This window comes from Dermochelys coriacea, chromosome 7, assembly GCF_009764565.3.
Source record: "Dermochelys coriacea isolate rDerCor1 chromosome 7, rDerCor1.pri.v4, whole genome shotgun sequence".
Lineage (NCBI taxonomy): Eukaryota > Metazoa > Chordata > Testudines > Dermochelyidae > Dermochelys > Dermochelys coriacea.
This window is the reverse complement of record NC_050074.1, coordinates 20,865,711-20,888,355: the sequence shown is the minus strand read 5'-3', so window position 1 is coordinate 20,888,355 and position 22,645 is coordinate 20,865,711. Positions and strand designations below refer to the sequence as shown.

At 50.1% G+C, this 22,645-nt stretch overlaps 1 long non-coding RNA gene across 1 annotated transcript in view; it reads left to right on the top strand.

Moving 5' to 3' along the window:
• LOC119858506 overlaps positions 1-22,645 on the top strand; it is a 198,326-nt gene that overhangs the window by 44,855 nt on the left and 130,826 nt on the right. The gene's annotated exons all lie outside the window — the stretch shown is intronic.

Sequence of the window (22,645 nt, the reverse complement as noted above, 5' to 3'; positions counted from 1 at the left end):
GCTTGGTGACTGTGTTTGCATGGTAGGATCCATCAGACTCAATGAGCTCAAAGGTAGTGAGGTTTGGTTTCTAAAGCACTGGAAATTCACCGAACAGTTTTGGCCTTCCTTGTGGTGTTCAAGCCAGAATGTGCAAGGCTGTCTCTGCTCTTCTTGTCTGTAGAGATGTGTGGTGTTTGGATTTTCTTTGAATTAAAGGAAACATCTTGCATCAGCATTCATGTAACTGTTCATTGCCCATGACAACTGGATAAACACAATTTTTTTTAGAGAAAATATAACTGACTCAAGGCCAGTTGAACTGGAAAGGTTTGTTTTCTGATTCTTTTTCAACTGCAAATTATTAAACTAGCTCCAGGGAAAAAAAAATAATTTTACTTGTGTGCAACCTACATTGGGCCAAAATATAAGTGCCTCACTTTGCTTTTATCAGTTCTTTCTCAGGCAAATTTGCCCTGTAGTCAATGGCCCAAATTCTCATCTCAGTTATGCTGGTTCAGATCAAGAGCAACTTCATTTAAGGCAATGGAGTTAGCCTGGATTTTCATTGGTTTAACGAAGATCCAAATCTGGCCCAATGAATATATGAGTCATTGGGAGTTACGTGTGAATAAGGACTTAGTAAAACTGATTAAGAACCTCAGGATTTGATACAATGATTTCAATGGGATTATTTGCTTGAACAAGGTTAATTGTGAGTCTAAGAGTTGCAGGTTGGGCTCAAAATCTCCCACTGTCCCCTCTTTTACAGGTTTTGATTTTGAAGTCTTTAACCGGTGAGCTGAGTTATCAAAATGTGCATTTATTCCCAGCGTAGGAGAGAATTACAAGAGAATTACATAGTTATGATCATATCTTTTATGTGATCTAATAATAATAGAAAGCAATTTAACCATTCGGCTAATTTCTGGTTTCATTTGCTTCTGCTAATTAAGGAATGGAGATCAACATAATGCAGGCATCTGGTGTGAACACAAGTCCTGCTATAGGGGGGCAGCATGCCTCTATTTATCTATAGAAGAAGAGCAGCCTGGGCAGCAGCAGGGAAAACTTCCCCCAAATTGCCTCAAAATGCTCCTGCAATATAAATATTAAATAATAACAATACATGGCTTTTAAGCACTAGAGACATGGGGGTATCTGAAACCACAGTCCAGATGGGAAAAAATCTGTATCCTATGGATATGCAGTTCACCACTTTATGCAACTGAAAATAAATTGGAATCTTTTGTTTTTCTCCAATAGCAATCCGCTTAGCTCCATCCAATTTCATTCAGCGTTCAGCATGAGCTGAGCTAGCCAAAAACTGTCCTGGAAGCAATCCTAATATACTCCTACCTGCCCAGTGGGTGAATTGTTGAAGGGGAGGAAAGGATGCTGGTGCCAGTGAATGTGAAAGTCGGAAACGCTTTCAATTTTAGTGCATTCTATGTTTTCCTTACAAGACATTCCCCAGATTTTAAGGGTAGAGGTTATGAAAAACTCACTGATAAAAGCTCTTCTGCTAAGCAATCAGGAGTCCTGCCAAATGGGAACAATTCTGGGAAACAACAATTTTCTCTTTGGTAACTAACATTCGTTCAAAAACATTATAATTGTTATTAATTTCTTGGGCTCAGGAAGTTTGTGTGGCTGTTCTTGATTCTTTGATGTGGAGCATTTGTCTCCCTGTTATTCAGGTCCTGTGGAGATGGCACTAAAAGAGAAATGTTTTTCAGGGAATGTTGTTTTTTCTCCTATGTGCACCTTAAGTCAGTGGCAAAATTAACCAAAGGATCTTACAGTGAAAAATCCTGAATCTTGTCAAGGGATTTAGAGCAATTTGGGAGCTTTAAAGATTTTTCATTGTCATGATTTGGAATGATTTTTTTGGGGGTACATATTTCCCATATTAAGCTCATGAAGAATATAAAATCCTATTAAGGAGAGAGATGGGCTGAAACAGACGCTTCAGCTCATGCAGAATGCAGCCATCCACCTCTTCTGTGGGATGGGGTGCTAAAATCATATCATCTCTGGGCTCAGGGCTGGCCTTAATGGTGGGCCACCCAGGTGACTGCCCAGGGGTGCCATGGTCAAGGGGGCGCTGTGCGGCAGTCCAGAGGTGCGCGCTGCCAGTATAGAGTTAGAAACTGCTCCTGGCAGGCAGGGCAGTGCTGCATGGGGGGCACCCAGATGTCTCCCAGCTTCCTCCTGGCAGAGGAACATAGAGGGGAGGGGGGAGCGGTGACACATAGATACTGCTTGCACTCCCAATGTTCCTCTGTGTGTCCCCCTGTAACGGGGGGAATGAGGAGCAACACTAAGCGCTCCGAGCATTCAGGTCACTTTCCCCACCTGGGCCACTGCTCTCTTGTCCTCCCCTTACACAGCCCAGGTGGGGAAAGTGACCTGGATGCAGGGAGCCCTGATACTTCTCCTTGCTGCCCCCCTCACAGCCCTCTAGGGGGATGCAGAGGAGCAATGTTGGGGGGGGGGAACGAGTAGCAATGCCAACTACTCCATGCATCCAGGTCAGTTTCCCCCTGTGGGTGCAGGAGGGGGATGCAGGGGTTAGGAGCACAGGAGGGGGGCCAGGTGTTAGGGGTGAAGGGGCACAGTAGAGGAGTTAGGGGTGCAGTATGGGGGGTGCTGGGGTTAAGGGCAAAGTGCAGGGGTTATGGGTGAAGGGGAACTGAGGAACCTGGGGAGCCCATGGGGACCAAGGGCAATGGGGGTACCCACGGGGGCCAGGGGCAATGGGTGGAGGTGCTGCACCAACGGGGCTAGGGGCACCAAGACACAAATTTGCCCAGGGTGCCATTTTCCCTAAGGCCGGCCCTGCCAGCCTGGGCTTCCATCTTCCCACAGGCTCCCAATCCCCTTTCTTTGCCGGCCCAAGACCCTTGTCCTGACTATCAAAGCCATGAATGGGTCAGGATCCAGCTCCTGTATTTCCATCCATATCCCACCAACACAACTGCACTTGCCTGGAACAACACTGCTTACAAAGCCACAATGAAGCTACTAAAACTGGAGATAAAGTGTTATTGGTTGAGGGAGTTCAGCTGTGGAAAGAGCTCCCAGAGGGGATTAGAGTGATCTGAAGTCTGACTGCGCCTAGGGCATGGCGCTCTTCTTGGAAAAATCTTCTCCATAATAACTGGAATGATTTTAAAAATATGTCTCTGTGTCTACTCCAGGCAGAATGTCCTATAACCAGGGCATGGAAAAGAGCAGAAGACTCCATGAAATTCACTCAGGATGTAATTTACCTGGGAAGTGCTAAGATAGTACAGACACAGGCACTACATTAAACTCTAAGGTAGAAAGAGTTTCTCCTATGTTTAGGAATGGGGTGTAGAGCAGTGGTTCTCAAACTAGGGCAGCTGCTTGTTCAGGGAAAGCCCCTGGCGGGCCGGGCCGGTTTGTTTACCAGCTGCATCCGCAGATTTGGCCGATCGTGGCTCCCACTGGCTGCGGTTCGCTGCTCCAGGCCAATGAGGGTTGCAGGAAGGGCGGCCAGCATATCCATCTGCCCACGCCGTTTCCCGCAGCCCCCATTGGCCTGGAGCGGTGAATCGCAGACAGTGGGAGCTGCGATCGGCCGAACCTGCGGACACGGCAGGTAAACAAACTGGCCCGGCCCACCAGGGGCTGTCCCTGAACAAGCCTTGGAGTTTTTGGTTTGGCCCAAGTTAGAAAAAAGAGGCCTGGTTCCAAGTTCAGAGCTGGATCTGAATAGGGTGACTAGATGTCCCGATTTTATAGGGACAGTTCCGATTTTTGGGTCTGTTTCTTTTATAGGCTCCTATTACCTCCCACCCCCGTCCCAGTTTTTCACACTTGCTGTCTGGTCACCCTAGATCTGAACTTCTGCAATGCTCAGGAGATGTTTGGATTCAGGATTTTGCTTTGGTCCCATCTCTGATTAAGGGAAGAAGGTTATTGAAAGATTCTAGCCAGAGTTTCTTTCATCCACTAAAATAGACTCCATGGCTGTTAAACAGAATTAGTCTAGAAGAATATATGTGTATTAAAATAGCCTGCCCAGTGTCAAACATCCTACATACCTGAAATCAGTACTTGTTGTGACTCTCGCTGCAGAGAATAAACAAGAGGCTGTTATAATTAATGTAAAGGGGTGGTTTATGGAGGCTGCTGGGCACAGACCCTGCGATTCTCTCTTTTGCCTGTGCTGCCTAGGTTGACCACTCAGGGTCTCCTTAAGTCCTGGCCTGGATTCAGCTGTCCTGGAGATCGCTGCTTAATAGGCTACAGAACATCCATGGACCCTGTCACAACTGGTGCTTCCCAATCAACATTTCCAGACAAATACTGGTGATCACAAATGGGACTGGTAGCAGTTTGTGTATTGGTGCTTAACTGCAGGCTATGAGGACAGGCACCTTAGAAAGACTAGGATGGACTGGAGATAATGAGGGTCAGATCTGGCTGACAGTGAGCATTGGCTGCAATTGGCAGTTCCAAGGAACATAGATCAAAATAATTATTATTCTTAACCATGAGATGGATTTTTGGCTGTCTGCCAAGTCGTGGCCAGTGCCAAAGTGGACCAAAGGGCAGTATCCAGTTAGCCCCAGTTCCCAGTGAAGGTGGCTTTAAGCTACCTTTCAGTTCCTCATATTCTTGGGGCTTCTGTGGGTCTTACTGGCCCCTGGAATAAGTTACTCTTTGGCTGCCCATGGTATACGAGCAGCTGAGAATATACCACACAACAAAACCACTAACCCAGGAACCAATCACTGCTACAAACGCCGTTGCCAGCGCTGTCCACATATCTATTCAAGGGACACCATCATAGGACCTAACCTCATCAGCCACACCATCGGGGCTCGTTCACCTGCACATCTACCAATGTGATATATGCCATCATGTGCCAGCAATGCCCCTCTGCCATGTACATTGGCCAAACTGGACAGTCTCTATGCAAAAGAATAAATGGACACAAATCAGACATCAAGAATTATAACATTCAAAAACCAGTCAGAGAACACTTCAACCTCCCTGAACACTCAATAACAGACTTGAAAGTGGCAATTCTTCAACAAAAAAACTTCAGAACCAGACTCCAACGAGAAACTGCAGAACTGGAATTAATTTGCAAACTGGACACCATCAAATGAGGCCTGAATAAAGACTGGGAGTGGATGGGTCACTACAAAAACTAATTTCCCCTTGCTAATTTCCCCCTACTGTTACTCACACCTTCTTGTCAATTGTTTGAAATGGGCCACCCTGATTACATTGGCCTCATTATCACTACAAAGTATTCTACTGTTGAGAATAGCCCACTTCCACCTTAATTGAATTGTCTCATTAGCACTGACCCCCAACTTGGTAAGGCAACTCCCATCTTTTCATGTACTGTGTATTTATACCTGCCTACTATATTTTCTACTCCATGCATCTGATGCAGTGGGTTTTAGCCCACGAAAGCTTATGCTTAAATAAATTAGTTAATCTCTAAGGTGCCATGAGGGCTCCTCGTTGTTTTTGCTGATACAGACTAACAAGGCTACCGCTCTGAAACCTGAGAATATCTAGAGAGTGCTGTTCTGTGCCATGCCTCTTCCCCCAGAATGGCCCTCCCTGCCCCCCTCTAAGTCTTATACACAGGGATAGGAGGGGGACCATTCTGGCACCTGTGCTCTGGCCAGAGAATGGCCTTATGCCAGGTGTATTCCACTAGGTTGTTTCTGTCACTTAAAAGGGCAATAGGACAAAAGAGAATTAGGCCCTATTGGTCTTATTGGGATCCGGGAAGTGGGCGGGCGAGGCCCGTCCACTGCTAAAGGATCCCCCCCAGCCTAAAAGGGGGATCCACAGGACCTAGATGCCCAAAAAATTCTGGGGGACAACTAATAAAATAACAGGGACAGGAGTGCGGTCAAAGGGTCAAAAGAAGGGAACCGGACGGGGACACCGAGCAGAGAACCCCGGACAGCGCCCACTGCTCCTCAAAGGCATCAAGGGAGTGAGAGGACGCCGCCCAGAGGAACTCTGCCCGGATACGTGAACGGACCGAGGATCGGAAATAGGCCCTACAGTCACAGGAGACTCCATTGGCCAACCTCCTCACTCTGGTTTTGTAGATGGCCATTTTAGCTAGGGCCAGGAGGAGGTTGACCAGGAGATCCCGTGACTTTGTGGGGCCACGGATAGGGAGTGCATAAATGAGAAGGTGAGGGGAGAAGTGCAACCAAAAACGTAATAAGATATTGGTGAGGAGCCGGAATAGGGGCTGCAGCCTGGCACACTCCAAGTAGACATGTGCCAGGGTATCCCTCACACCGCAAAAGGGGCAGGTGTCTGGGATTGTGGTGAACCGCGCCAAGTACACGCCCGTGCTCACGGCTCCATGAAGGAGCCGCCAACTTATATCCCCGGCGGGCTTTGGGACTAAGATGGAATATAGGCTGGCCCACCGGGGCTCTTCATCCTCCAAAGGTGGCAGGAGGTCCCGCCATTTTGTATCGGGGCGGGACACGAGGGTGCGGGCGTGAAGGGTGTGGAGCACGAGCGTGTAGAGATGTTTTCTTGGCGCGGTTTGAAAACAGACCGGCTGCATCTCGTGCAGCCGGCTTCTAGTGAAGGGGTGAAGGGATCGGTTGGGTCCACTGGGCAGGGGTCCAATTAAAAGGTCCGGCGGGCCTGGGGTAGTGGGTGGGCGGGGCGTGCCCTCGTGCAGGACCCGGTCGAGATAAACCCGAGCAGCGGACGGCAAAGCGGCCTTCACCTCCTGAAGTATGCGTCGGGGAGTACAAGGTCTGGAAAGCCCCATGCGCTGAGCGAAGGTTAGGGGATCCAGCCAGTCTCCCCGGTCATAGTCCAGGAGGTCTCCGACTCTTGTGACCTCTGCCAGGACCAACCTCTGGCGCACCGAGCGGGACTCCGCCACCTGCAAACGGAGCTGGGGGTTGTGTAGCAGGGGCTCCGCGAGGAGATCTGCCCCCTCGGTGGCCGCCACGGACCTGCTCGTTGTAAAGAGTTTCCAGGTCCGGAGGAGGTCCTGGTAGAAGACCGGCAGCCCGGAGAGGTCTCGCGGAAGACCTCTCGGATGGAGATAAAGGAGCTGCCGGTCGTATCGGAGCCCTCGGAAGCGGCGCAGGAAGGCGTGCGCCAGTATGCTCCACGCCGGACTACCTGCACCATAAAGGAGCCTCTGCAGGGTCTGGAGGCGGAAGACATGGACCTGAGTAAGCAGACATTTTAGGCCCTGCCCTCCCTCCTCCACAGGTAGATGGAGAACCCCTGCAGGGACCCAGTGCAGTCCTGACCAAAAGAACTCCAGAATCGATGTCCGCAGGTTGGTCAGGAAAGCCGGGGCCGGGACCAGGGTGTTGAGCCGGTACCAGAGCATGGACAGGACTAGTTGATTAAGCACTAACGCTCTCCCTCGAAGGGAGAGGCACCGGAGTAGTCCTGTCCATTTCTGGAGTCGTTCTATCACCCCGCCCTCTAAATTCTGCCAGTTCTCCGGCGGAGAAGGATGCATGGCAGAAAGGTAAACGCCCAGATAGAGCAGCGGACCCGTGCTCCACCAGATGGCTTGAAGCGCGGGTGGGAGGGAGCTCGCCTGCCGCCAGTCCCCTACCATCAAGCCAGAGCTCTTGACCCAGATGACCCGCGCAGAGGAGGCTGCTGAATAGATGGCCTGGCAAGCCTCCACCCGCACCAAGTCGCCCGGGTCCTGGACCATGAGGAGCATGTCATCAGCGTACGCCGACAGGACCAGCCGCAGCTCCGGCTCCCTCAGCACCAACCCTGTCAACCTTCTTCGGAGGAGACAGAGGAAGGGCTCGATCTCCAGAGCGTACAGCTGGCCTGAGAGGGGGCACCCCTGCCGTACTCCTCGCCCGAAGTTGACCGGTTCGGTCAGGGTCCAGTTGAGCCTTACCAGACACTCTGCGGAAGCGTACAGCACCCGGAGAAAGTTCACAAACCTGGGTCCGAAGCCAAACGCCTGCAGAGTGCTCAGGAGATACCCGTGATCCATTCTGTCGAACGCCTTCTCCTGATCTAAGGACAGGAGGGCGAACGACAGACCATCCCTACACCCAAGTTCCAATAGGTCCCGGACCAGATATAGGTTGTCGAAGATGCTGCGGCCCGGGACGGAGTAGGTCTGGTCTGGGTGGACCACGTCCGCCAGCACGGACCCTAGCCTCAGGGAGATGGCTTTTGCCACGATTTTGTAGTCCGTGCTGAGGAGCGAGACGGGACGCCAATTTCGTAAATCGCGGAGGTCCCCCTTCTTCGGCAATAAGGCGAGCATGGCTCGCCTGCACGAAAGAGGGAGGACCCCGCTCTGCAAAGACTCGGCCCAGACGGTGACTAGGTCTGGGCCCAGGATGTCCCAGAACACGCGGTAGAACTCCACAGTCAGCCCGTCCATGCCCGGAGAATTATTGGTGGGCATGCGACGGAGGGCTTCCGAGAACTCGGCCAGAGTGAGAGGCAGCTCTAGCCGGTCTCGGTCGCCCACGCTGACCGTCGGGAGCTCCTCCCACAGCACTCTGCAAGCGTTAGGATCGGTCGGGTCCGGGGAGAATAGGCTTGCGTAGAAGGCTCTCGCCCTCTCGCACATCTCCACCGGATCCATGAGGGGGGTGCCATCTTCTGCCAGTAGGCAGATGATATGTTTCTTAGCCCCCCTCTTTTTTTCCAGGGCGTAGAAGAAGCGGGAGCCGCAATCCATCTCCCGAAGGAGACGGATGCGGGATCGAACAAAGGCACCCCGGGCCCGATGGTCCTCGATGGTCCGGAGCTCCTCCCGCTTCTCCCGGCACGCTCCGCAGAGGGGTGGATCCTCGGGGCTGGCGGCCAGACGCCTCTCCAGCTCTAAGACCTCCCGTTCCAACTGCTCTATCGCCGCATCCCTCCGTCGGCTGGTGCCTCGGGTGTAGTCACGGCAGAAGAACCGGGCGCGCACCTTCCCTACGTCCCACCACCGCCGTGCCGAGGGAAAGGCACGCCGCTGCCCTCGCCAGGCCAGCCAGAACTCCCGGAAGGACGCCACGAAGCCCGCATCCTCCAGCAAGCTGTTGTTAAAATGCCAATAGGCCGACCCCGGCCTCTCCGCGCATAGGGAGGCTGTCACGGTGGCTAGGCCCTATTGGTGCATGTTACCAGAACCAAACCTTTAGCTAGCACTATCATGATCTATGGGGCAGTTTTATCAGATGAGCCCCAAGGGATCCCTGCCCTGGCTGATCTGGCAGCGGGGGTGGCTGAGGTGATCTCAGCCGGAAGTTGTTCTGCACAGCCTACCATCCTTCTCCCAGTTAGGTGGTCCTTGAAAATGCTCTTTGTATATTTTAGAGGTTTAGATCTAGTGATGAATGAGAGAGTGTGTGTATGTGAGCATATGTGTACAAAGATAAACGTCCATGTGTGTGTTTGTGAACATCGGTTTGTGTGTGCATGGGTGTGAGCTTGCATGTGAATATATGAGGAAGTGTGAGTGTGTTGTGACAGGGTCGGGCCAGATGGCTATAGGAGAGTAATTTTTATTTTTTTATTTTTTTATTTTTTAATGGGAGAGCAGTCTTATTGGGATCCGGGAAGTGGGCGGGCGAAGCCCGTCCACTGCTAAAGGGTCCCCCCCAGCCTAAAAGGGGGATCCACAGGACCTAGATACCCAAAAAATTCCGGGGGACAACTAATAAAATAACAGGGACAGGAGTGCGGTCAAAGGGTCAAAAGAAGGGAACCGGACGGGGACACCGAGCAGAGAACCCCGGACAGAGCCCACTGCTCCTCAAAGGCGTCAAGGGAGTCAGAGGACGCCGCCCAGAGGAACTCTGCCCGGATACGTGAACGGACCGAGGATCGGAAATAGGCCCCACAGTCACAGGAGACTCCATCGGCCAACCTCCTCACTCTGGTTTTGTAGATGGCCATTTTAGCTAGGGCCAGGAGGAGGTTGACCAGGAGATCCCGGGACTTTGTGGGGCCACGGATAGGGAGTGCATAAATGAGAAGGTGAGGGGAGAAGTGCAACCAAAAACGTAATAAGATATTGGTGAGGAGCCGGAATAGGGGCTGCAGCCTGGCACACTCCAGGTAGACATGTGCCAGGGTATCCCTCACGCCGCAAAAGGGGCAGGTGTCTGGGATTGTGGTGAACCGCGCCAAGTACACGCCCGTGCTCACGGCTCCGTGAAGGAGCCGCCAACTGACATCCCCGGCGGGCTTTGGGACTAAGATGGAATATAGGCTGGCCCACCGGGGCTCTTCACCCTCCAAAGGTGGCAGGAGATCCCGCCATTTTGTATCGGGGCGGGACACGAGGGTGCGGGCGTGAAGGGTGTGGAACACGAGCGTGTAGAGATGTTTTCTTGGCGCGGTTTGAAAACAGACCGGCTGCATCTCGTGCAGCCGGCTTCTAGTGAAGGGGTGAAGGGATCGGTTGGGTCCACGGGGGAGGGGTCCAATTAAAAGGTCCGGCGGGCCTGGGGTAGTGGGTGGGCGGGGCGTGCCCTCGTGCAGGACCCGGTCGAGATAAACCCGAGCAGCGGGCGGCAAAGCGGCCTTCACCTCCTGAAGTATGCATCGGGGAGTACAAGGTCTGGAAAGCCCCATGCGCTGAGCGAAGGTTAGGGGATCCAGCCAGTCTCCCCGGTCATAGTCCAGGAGGTCTCCGACTCTTGTGACCTCTGCCAGGACCAACCTCTGGCGCACCGAGCGGGACTCCGCCACCTGCAAACGGAGCTGGGGGTTGTGTAGCAGGGGCTCCGCGAGGAGATCTGCCCCCTCGGTGGCCGCCACGGACCTGCTCGTTGTAAAGAGTTTCCAGGTCCGGAGGAGGTCCTGGTAGAAGACCGGCAGCCCGGAGAGGTCTCGCGGAAGACCTCTCGGATGGAGATAAAGGAGCTGTCGGTCGTATCGGAGCCCTCGGAAGCGGCGCAGGAAGGCGTGCGCCAGTATGCTCCACGCCGGACTACCTGCACCATAAAGGAGCCTCTGCAGGGTCTGGAGGCGGAAGACTTGGACCTGAGTAAGCAGACATTTGAGGCCCTGCCCTCCCTCCTCCACAGGTAGATGGAGAACCCCTGCAGGGACCCAGTGCAGTCCTGACCAAAAGAACTCCAGAATCGATGTCCGCAGGTTGGTCAGGAAAGCCGGGGCTGGGACCAGGGTGTTGAGCCGGTACCAAAGCATGGACAGGACTAGTTGATTAAGCACTAACGCTCTCCCTCGAAGGGAGAGGCACCGGAGCAGTCCTGTCCATTTCCGGAGCCGCTCTATCACCCCGCCCTCTAAATTCTGCCAGTTCTCCGGCGGAGAGGGATGCGTGGCAGAAAGGTAAACGCCCAGATAGAGCAGCGGACCCGTGCTCCACCGGATGGCTTGAAGCGCGGGTGGGCGGGGGCTCGCCTGCCGCCAGTCCCCTACCACCAAGCCAGAGCTCTTGACCCAGTTGACCCGCGCAGAGGAGGCTGCTGAATAGATGGCCTGGCAAGCCTCCACTCGCACCAAGTCGCCCGGGTCCTGGACCATGAGGAGCACGTCATCAGCGTACGCCGACAGGACCAGCCACAGCTCCGGCTCCCTCAGCACCAACCCTGTCAACCTCCTTCGGAGGAGACAGAGGAAGGGCTCGATCGCCAGAGCGTAGAGCTGGCCTGAGAGTGGGCACCCCTGCCGTACTCCTCGCCCGAAGTTGACCGGTTCGGTCAGGGTCCAGTTGAGTCTTACCAGACACTCTGTGGAAGCGTACAGCACCCGGAGAAAGTTCACAAACCTGGGTCCGAAGCCAAATGCCTGCAGAGTGCTCAGGAGATACCCGTGATCCATCCTGTCGAACGCCTTCTCTTGATCTAAGGACAGGAGGGCGAACGACAGACCATCCCTACACCCAAGTTCCAATAGGTCCCGGACCAGATAGAGGTTGTCGAAGATACTGCGGCCCGGGACGGTGTAGGTCTGGTCTGGGTGGACCACGTCCGCCAGCACGGACCCTAGCCTCAGGGAGATGGCTTTTGCCACGATTTTGTAGTCCGTGCTGAGGAGCGAGACGGGACGCCAATTTCGTAAATCGCGGAGGTCCCCCTTCTTCGGCAATAAGGCGAGCACGGCTCGCCTGCACGAAAGAGGGAGGACCCCGCTCTGCAAAGACTCGGCCCAGACGGTGACTAGGTCTGGGCCCAGGATGTCCCAGAACACGCGGTAGAACTCCACAGTCAGCCCGTCCATGCCCGGAGATTTATTGGTGGGCATGCGACGGAGGGCTTCCGAGAACTCGACCAGAGTGAGAGGCAGCTCTAGCTGGTCTCGGTCGCCCACGCTGACCGTCGGGAGCTCCTCCCACAGCACTCTGCAAGCGTTAGGATCGGTCGGATCCGGGGAGAATAGGCTTGCGTAGAAGGCTCTCGCCCTCTCGCACATCTCCACCGGATCCGTGAGGGGGTGCCATCTTCTGCCAGTAGGCAGATGATATGTTTCTTAGCCCCCCTCTTTTTTTCCAGGGCGTAGAAGAAGCGGGAGCCGCAATCCATCTCCCGAAGGAGACGGATGCGGGATCGAACAAAGGCACCCCGGGCCCGATGGTCCTCGATGGTCCGGAGCTCCTCCCGCTTCTCCCGGCACGCTCCGCAGAGGGGTGGATCCTCGGGGCTGGCGGCCAGACGCCTCTCCAGCTCTAAGACCTCCCGTTCCAACTGCTCTATCGCCGCATCCCTCCGTCGGCTGGTGCCCCGGGTGTAGTCACGGCAGAAGAGCCGGGCGCGCACCTTCCCTACGTCCCACCACCGCCGTGCCGAGGGAAAGGCACGCCGCTGCCCTCGCCAGGCCAGCCAGAACTCCCGGAAGGACGCCACGAAGCCCGCATCCTCCAGCAAGCTGTTGTTAAAATGCCAATAGGCCGACCCCGGCCTCTCCGCGCATAGGGAGGCTGTCACGGTGGCTAGGCCCTATTGGTGCATGTTACCAGAACCAAACCTTTAGCTAGCACTATCATGATCTATGGGGCAGTTTTATCAGATGAGCCCCAAGGGATCCCTGCCCTGGCTGATCTGGCATATGTGAGCATATGTGTACAAAGATAAACGTCCATGTGTGTGTTTGTGAACATCGGTTTGTGTGTGCATGGGTGTGAGCTTGCATGTGAATATATGAGGAAGTGTGAGTGTGTTGTGACAGGGTCGGGCCAGATGGCTATAGGAGAGTAATAGAAGGCAGATATATTAGCCCCAGGCTAAGTAGGTCCCTTTTCCCTGGGTAAGGTAACAGGGAAGGTTCCAGAACAATCAGGAACCTTCTGGAGACAATTAAGACAGACGGGGTGATTAGCTGCAGGTGTTCTAATCAAGAAGCTGCTAGAATCAATTAAGGCAGGCTAATCAGGGCACCTGGGTTTTAAAAAGGAGCTCACTTCAGTTTGTGGTGTGTGTGTGAGGAGCTGGGAGCAAGAGGCACTAGGAGCTGAGAGTGAGAATGCATACTGTTGGAGGACTGAGGTGTGCAAGCATTATCAGACACCAGGAGGAAGATCCTATGGTGAGGATAAAGAAGATGTTGGGAGGAGGCCATGGGGAAGTAGCCCAGGGAGTTGTAGCTGTTGCACAGCTGTTCCAGGAAGCACTCTACACAGCTGCATTCCACAGGGCCCTGGGCTGGAACCCGGAGTAGAGGGAGGGTCCAGGTTCCCCCCAAACCTCCCAACTCCTGGTCAGACACAGGAGGAGTTGACCTGGACTGTGGGTTCACGAAAATGGTCAAACTGAGGGCTGCCGTGAAGCTCCAAGGCGAGCAAATCCACCAATAAGCACAAGACCCACCAATGTAGAGCAGGAACTTTGTCACAGCGTATACTTGTGAGGATATGTGTGTGTGTGTGTGTGTGTGTGAACATGTGTAGTCATAATGAGCATGTGTATGTGACCGTTAGCATGTGAGAACAGGATACTGGGTATTCACATGTGAGTGTGCAGATGTAGTTGCATGACTGCATGCGTATGGTGTGTGAGCATAAGTGTGTATTTGTGGTTATGTGAGTGTGTGTGTGTGTGTGTGAATGTGAGCTTGTGTGCACTACATGTGAGAGTATTTGTGTGCAAGCATGCATGAGCATATGTGCATGAATGTGCATACATACGTGATTGTGTATGTGAGTTTGTGTGTGTATATTTATGAGAAGGAATGCTACATGGGAGCATGTATCTGTGCAGGTGTGAATGTGTTTGCTTGAGTCTGAGCATGTGAGCATGCAGTCTCCTTTATACAAGATGGTGGCACCATTTCAGAAAAAATCATGGTGAGAGGGCAAAGTTGTGTCAGCATGTGTGATTATATTATATCCTGTGAAGTCTGGGATGGAGGGTAAAAAGTGGAAGACATAATGAAGCATCTAGACCTATAAAAAGTATGGTGAGGGGGGAAAACCAAGGTCTGGAGGGCAGGTAACTGCTCCCCTTTCCCCATAGCAAATGAGGCTCCTGATACAGGGCCACTCTCCCAGAGCCTAGTTCTAGTGCACATTCAGCATCATTATAACAACACTTTCTATCTCCTGAAACTCTTTGCTCTGAGTGGGTAGATTCATAGACTTTAAGGTCAGAAGGGACCATCATGATCATCTAGTTTGACCTCCTACAGACTACAGCCACCTAACCTCTCCTACCCACCCCTGCAATTCGCCCATAATCTCTGGCTGTGTTACTGAAGTCTTCAAATCATGATTTAAAGGCTTCTAGTTCATACCAGTAAATGGCCCATGTCCCACGCTGCAGAGGAGGGCAAAGTCCCCTCCCCTCCCAGTATCTCTGCCAATTTGACCTGGGGAAAAATTTCTTCCGGACCCCAGATATGGTGATCAGTTAGATCCTAAGCAAGTGGGTAAGACCCACCGGTGTACTGAGTGAGAAGTCTCCCACCCTACAGTCAAATAATCAGTGTTGAGTGAGTCCAATTTTATTTAACATCTTTCTTGATCATCTGGAAGAGGTGGTGAGAAAGCAGACTAATTAGGAGGTGAGGCAGAGAAACTCCAATCAGCTCAGAGAAACAAACCTCAAGGAGCTAAACAAATGGACAGGAAATAAAATGTGATTAAACAAGGGGAAGTGTACAGGTCTAGTACATTGAGGAAAAAATATCACATCATTTGAACAAGCTGGAGATACTAGGAAAGCAATTGGGCAGGAGCATGCAGTGTAATATTGTGGCAAACTCACCTTAAAAGGCCAGTGAAATTTTGGATGGCACACAGAGCCATCATGAAATGAACCTGGGATGCAAGTCACCCTCTGTGCTGTATTCTACCTGCAAAATTACAACTATAGGTGAATGCTGTATTTGGGCACCTCAATGCTGGAAAGAAACGGATACCATCCAGCCCAGATTACAGTGTAATGGAATCTAAACCCTTCATTTTCAGCTGACTGTGGGATGGTGTTTGTAAATGAAAGGGACTGGCTCGGCATGATGAGGGGGCTAGCCAGAAACCTCAGAGAGGTCTTGTCAGGAAAATATTTCCCCTGCAGAAGGATAATGGAAAAACTAAGCAGAAGATACGAGCAAGGAATTTGCTGTGGTTAAACAGAGAGACAGACAGACATGGAGGGCTCCGTCTGTCTGTCTGTCTCCCATGCCACTGACCGGCACTGGGTCTAATTCATTGTGTCAGCTAGGTGACCATCACTAACTGTACCTTCTTTCCTGGATTAGTTGCTATTAATGATTGTTTGTTTATTTTTAGATGGCAAAGCTCAATCTGTGTGTGTGGCTGTTGTTGTTGGGGTTTTTTAATAGCTGGTTACAATTTAATGCTAAATGCTTTTGGCATCTGATAGACAAGTTTGTTTTTTTTAAAAAACAACCTACAAACAAAGTAGGAGATTACTTTCACATAAGTAACAACAATCTCTTCTCCCGGGGGCTCCAAAGATTGGGTGGATCTCACTATTGCCCTCTCCTTAGCTGATTAAGGGTTTGAATGCCTATAGGCAGGGATGTGGGATTGCATAATAGGCAGTTCATATGGAGGCCCAAAGGATTTATTGACATTCTGGGCTTTTTAGGCAGCCGGCTAGAATTTGTCATTGTTTTCTTTTAATGATAACTCGGAAGACTGAGAGGATTAATGCAAGAAATGGAAAGAAGTAGCATTTCTTTCTGTTACATTTTATCACAGATAAAGAGCAAAACATGAAGGGCCAGATCCTCAACTGGTATAAATCTGTATAGAGTCACTGAAGTCAATGGTTTGTTACTGATTTATACCAGCTGCCAATTTGGCCCATACATTTAAGTCAAGATTACTTTTAGAAAAAATGGGTTTGTGCCTTTTTAATTTTTTTTCTCATTTGTGGTGTGTGAATAAGGCCAAACCTATTTTGGTTTTGATGTTTTAAAGACTGCTTTTAATACATTAGGTCCTGTTTCAAGTCCTGTTTACCCTGGTTTTGACAAAGCCTCTATGGACAGATGGGAAACGGGTGGGGTTAGAACATCAGAGACACTAGGAAGTTAAACCTGATTAACTGAGAGAAGTGATTCTTATTCAGACAGTTTAAAATTCTACCTTTTTTGTTTTTTATTAACATCTATTTAAATTAAACATCTTATAAGAAGTTGGATTAAAAGATTTTTTTAGTTAAAGAGTCAACCGTGCTTGCACCTTCATATGATGGTTGAGAGTGCTCACAGATTTTGTGTGCTCTGACAAAAGCCAGACCAGACTTGAAATTCCTGATATATTTCTAAGATAAAACCCAGGCAGAAAAAATTGAAAGCAATATTTAAGCCTTCTTTATACATTATAAAGAAGGAAAAGAAAAGAAAAAGGGTATGGACAATTGACCTGGGAGAGGAACAAATCCTAATTTTATTCCCTTTCAAGTCATCATTACTTCTTTGGAAACCTGTATGTACAGGTATCCATGGGCAGTGGGTGAACCCCGGGGTCAGGGAGGCTAGCCCTTGGCCCAGCCTGCCCCTTCTCCCCGAGGCCCCACCCTTCCCGTTGAAGCCCAGAACCCCCCTCCCCCAGCCCCGGAGCACTGGGCGGGAGGGTGCCCCCCCCGCAGCCCCAGAGCACAGGCTAGCACTCATTAGCCCCAGCCTGGGGCCCCAGCCACAGAGGGAAGAGCCGCCCCACAGCACAGCACCAGGAAGCAGGACGGGGCATGGAGGTGGAGCGTGGGCAGGGCCCCACACAAGGCTGTTTGGGGCATCAGTGTTTTTACTTTTACATCTATTAAATCTCTGTTTTGGTGGGATTTCTACGGCTCTAGAGTAACAAAGAAAGGAACAATTAAACAGACAAAGGAGCTAGACAGCAGGTCCCCACTGTACCAAAAGGACACAAGCCTAGCAGCATTCCGTTATATATTGTGACAAAGTGATGTCAAGAAGACTCCATGAAGCCAATGTCATAGTGCCCCCGATATGTGAGCTCAGCCTCTTCAGAGATGCTTTACTGCTAGCCATTTGTGTCTGATTCCACTAGGTAAGTGAAATCGAGAAGGATTTATCTTGTTAGTCTGAACTGCAGCTGTTTGCCTGTGACAAAAGGCCTTTTTAATCCACTGTGGTGAGCCCCTTTAGTCCAAATCACTGAACGGCCACAGACAAAAATTCACAGTTTCCAATCTGTCAAAGACCTTATCAGTGAAATGCACCCAGTCTAAGGTCTGAGGATCTAAGACATTGAGGTGACATTAGCATAGATGTTGGAATAGGGGAGCTAGAGGAAGCTAGCACCAAAGGGAACAATTTGCATGGTTCGGTGCCACAAGTCCTCCTTTTCTTTTTGTGGATTCCTTTAGTAGTCTGACCAGTAGGGGGAGCTGTGCTGCATTGCTAATAGAGGGGTTTATAAACAGGGAGGCTGTAGGTAAGGTGCATGCGACTGGGAGCCACTCACCATTTCCTCCATCAACCCACTTAGGCAAACGTGGTAAGCAAACACTAGATGCTCGGATTGTTTTTGTTTGTTTGCTGTGTGCTTTGAATTATTTGAGTGGCTGCTCAGAGGCACTGCTCAGGGCACTGGAGACGGGCAACCTAATGAGGACTCCGAGAATGTGGGTTCCCTTTGTTTGAGCAAAGGAACATTGTTTAGTGTTTGTGTAGTTAGAGGGCCCAGTAATACAGTCCCTTATTCATGAGACATCCTTGCTAGCATGAGTTGTTTCCCTGAAGTCACCATTCAAACAAGGAAGTGTTGCAAGATCAGGCTCCTAATCTTACTAATGGATTGTCCATGTTGGAGAGAGCAACCCCAGCCTGTTATGTTTATACTCTGCCCAGAGTTATTTTTGATGTGCTGTTGTAAGACTCAAACAAAATTTACAACTTTTCTTACTTGTCGGAGGAACTTTTTGGGTAAGTAATATTTGTAAAGTGTTGCAAAAGCCTCTGTTGAAAGATGTTCTAGAAGTGCAGAGTACCCATATTTATTGTTACAAAGAGGCTAACCAGCAGTTTATCTTGCCTGTGAAGACACCTCTCAGTAACAAAGCCATCTGAACCGACTGGAGTCCACTTCCTAACATGGTTTCCACCTAAGGAAAGGGACACACTGCTTTCAAAGCCCCTGTAACCAATATTAATGCAGGGAGATTGATTTGATCTGTATGATTTAAACGCCTGATTCCAGGATCCTTTCCAGACATCAATTTATACTGTTGAGGCAAAATATTCCTGTAACATAACATAGGTCTCAACATACAGAGCTGAAAATGCATTGCCAGTAAGACATTCCATACGCTTAAATACTATGTGCTGAAGCCCCATTGGGCAGGCTTTGTCTACAGCCAGTGTGGGTGTGTTCATCATTCTTTGCTTTTTGACATCACAGTGGTTAAGCTGACATTCATTATTCTGTGCTTGCTCTAGAAGTCACTATAATATTGCTATTAGCTGTTTCAGGTGAGATCAGAACATAGTCTATCCCTTGCCTGCCTCTTCAGACAAACGAAATGCTGGGGAATTTTAGCTGAAACAGAAACTGAAAATGCTCCTCCATTTAACCCGATGTCATCTCACATGTGACATTGTAGATGTCACTCATATGCTCCACATTGGAGGAAGATTGGTCTTGTGGATAGTTAACTATTTATACAAGGTGTGACCACTCCAGCAGGAGAGATCGAGAGAGAGAGACAAAGAGCCTGATCATTGAGCTTGCTGGTGAGGGCACTCAGCTGAGATGTGAAACAGGCAGAACAGGGACCTGAGCCTGGCTCTCCCACATGAGTGCAGGCTATTGGCTGTGTGGGGATTGGGGCCTCTGTCTTGTGTTTCATGAAAAATGTGCAGTTTTTGTGCTGATGCAAAATGAAAACAGTTTTGTCATTTTCATTTGTCATTTTGCCATTTGTCTCCAAGCAATAGAACTCTGGTTTTCTAGCCAGCCCTAAGAGTGATCTCTCAGGTGCAGACTGTTGGGTTCCCCCATCTCAGATCTAACCGTGTAAGTGAAAGCTCCCTTTGCTTTGTGGTGATAGTTCCCCCTTCCCCTCCCCAAATAATTAGGAAGCAGTCTGCCTGGCAGGGGAAGTGACGTGATTCATACCCCCCACCCAAGGGTTAGGCAGGGAGGCTTGAGGAAGCAGCTGTTCTGGTTGTGGCCTTTCTATTAGTTCCCAACACTGGCAAAGTACCATTTGTGACTTCCTCTGGCTCCAGCTAAGCCTGTGAGTTTGCCTGACAAGTGCTGTGGACAAGTGAGTTCATGGAACATTTTCTCAGCTGTCCGCTTTAACCCCAAGCAAGCCATAGCGAGGTGGTAAGAATGGAGTGAAGTCCAGTGTCCCTTATATAACTCTGAAAGGCTGCCTCCAGCTTCCTGATCCAGCAAGGTCTTCACTCTGTTATTCTGGCTACATGGTGTGGCATGTTGATAGGGTCCTGCCGCTGTGTAGAGTATCCCCTGGGTCCAGGGCCAAGGGAGTTCTATCCCTCCCCATCCCCGGAGCAAGTCAATTAATTAATTAATGTCCCCACTCACCTTCTTCTCAGACGTTACCAGTTGTTCTGTGATCACTGGCACAGTCATTATTATGTGGTTGGTCACAAGGTGGGACATCTTGCTGGCTCTGTATCTTTTCAAGGCTCTGGATCTTTTCCAGGCCACCCCAAATAACTGACCTCTTATCACAGATCCTACTGAGCACCCACTAGGACTACCATGGGTGGAATCCAAGCCTCTGGGTTTTAGATGCTCAAGGTGTTTCCAGCTCCTAGAGCCTGGACAGAATCCAAGCACTGCCCCAATCTCGGGGTCCCTAGGCACATTCTCAGGGTACAGACCTATCTCACACCCTCTACTGAGAGCTGAAACCTGCTGTCCAGCTGCCTAGCCCTCCTGGGTGCAGCACTGGTCCTTGTCTCCCCAGTACTTGAACACACTCCTCTCCCAGAACTCCACCTCAAAGACGTGAAGCGTCTGGTTTCCAGTTTAACTCTCTCCAGGCCATGCAGTAATTGAAGCAGTCTGTCAGCGCATGCGTGCGCGCGCATATGCACAGTCTGCCCAGTCTAACAACTTTACGATCTTTTATATTTAATCGTGGTAAATTATTTTATTGCTAAAGGTATCTGCAAGCAAACAAGCTCTTTGTTTCTTTGAGGGCTCCCCTGCATATTCCCAGCCCCTAATCACATCTTTCTGTTGGTGAAATCACAATCGTCACTGTTATGTCAGAGAGGGCGGGGACTCCTGGTGGTGACAAGGGGCATAGGGGGTAAGCAGAAGAAACAGATGGCTGTAGGCTATGGTTTAAGTGCACAGAGTGGATGTACAGAAAGGCTGCTTGTCTTTGCTTCCTCCTGATGTTGGTGCTGCTCTGTGCAGGGCCTATATGCCCCTGCACTGGATTAGAGCTGCCCCATGTCCATAGGTTCAAAAAAGCAAGCAAGGATTGGCGTAGCACAAGACCATTCTGGTCACACCTTTCCTCCAGCCCCTGTTCCTGCCCTGCTGCAGCGGGGAACGTGAATGGTATAACAGCTACATTGACTTGATGTCACCAAAGAACCCCCCTTAAACTGAAGTGATCAACTCTGGACTAGTCACTCTATTGCTGGGGTCTGAATGCAAATATTTTCACACCTCTCTGCTTAATGCTACGTTGCCCGTAGATACAAGCCCACTTTTTCAATTGCTCACTAATTATAGCCAAGGTTTTCAAAAGTGGCTAGTGATATTGGAGGCCCAACTTGGGACAGTGTAAAGGGGTCTGATTTCTAATGGTAACTGCTCAACGGAAAATCAGGGCTCCTTTCAAGTGTCAGTCTGGGCACTCAGGTTGGAAGCACCAGAAATTATTTTGTGCTTTTGTAAATTTTGGTCACAATCTTTTACAAAAATACGCCACGTGCTTTTAGTGAATCCTTGAGGATGGTGCTAGAAAAAATTGGTCTTGCCAGTCATCCCACAAAGAGACAGCCTCTTCCAGTTGAGGGAGAGCCACTGGTGAATGAGCTTCATAAGCTATTGGCCTTTGAATCTTACTCTAAATATTTCATTTGCAAGGTGATAATATAGTGTTGATTCCAGGGTAGGTCCTATCAGAGGAACAGCACTAAATACACTTATACAGACACATGTATAACTGATGGAGGGAGTGTTACCAAGTGGTTAGTGCATAGGACTTGGGGTCATAGCTCCTGGATTCTATTACCAGCTCTGACACTGACTCTCTGTTATCTCAGGCAAGTCACTTAGCCTCTCTGCCTCACTTTATTATCATCATTTTTAGCTAAAACTGTGATCATACCTACCTCATATCGATGTTCTGGGGCTTCATTGTAAAGAGCTTTGATGCAGAGATTTAATGTCTTAAACATACTGTATATATTTAAGGGTGAGAGATCCTTGTGTTTGTATTGATTTCTCTTGTATTTATCATTCACTGGTGTTAACTAGGCTAAAACTAGACAAATTAACCAGAGTCGAGTGGTGACTCACCGAAGTGCTATGTCCCATGAGGAAATACCAGGAACCCTGGGCTTGTTCTGACTGAAGAGACAGGGCAGTTGTTTACAAATACTGTACATGGTAGGACATGCTAAAGAGGATGCAGATCAAATATTTTCAGTAGCAAGAGGACAGAAAAAGCTGTTATGGGCTTAGGCGGCAGCAGGAAACAGTTAGGATCAATATCAGGGGAAAACTTTATAATTCCAAGAAGAGTCATATAGCAATTGGAACAAGCTGTCCAGTCGTGGATTCAGTTCCAACCTCCAGCCATCACTTTGGGATGAAGAAACCTACCCTGCTATATGGCATGAGTTGAGATGGATTGCGTGATCCTCTCACAGACCCTGAGATGAGTCTCTGAATAGAAGGGAATGCTTGTTTGCAAAAGTGGAAGCTTATATAATACACTGATTGTTCTTCAGATTGTACATGGCCCTTCAGGGCAGGGTCTGTGTCTTCCTCTGTATTTGGAAAGCACCCAGCGTGTTTTAGGCACCACTGCAATATAAACAATAATAATCCTCGGTCCCCAGTTGAATGGCAGGAGGAAATCGGAAAAAAACTAATGCTCTGAGTTTTGAACAGTGGAGCCAGACAGTAGCGCACTCCAGCTGAGCACAGTCACTTAACAGCTACCTTAAGGGCAAATTCCTATGGCTACAGCCCCAGACACACAAGGCTTGTGTCACTGCAGCTGTAGTTGCTCTCATT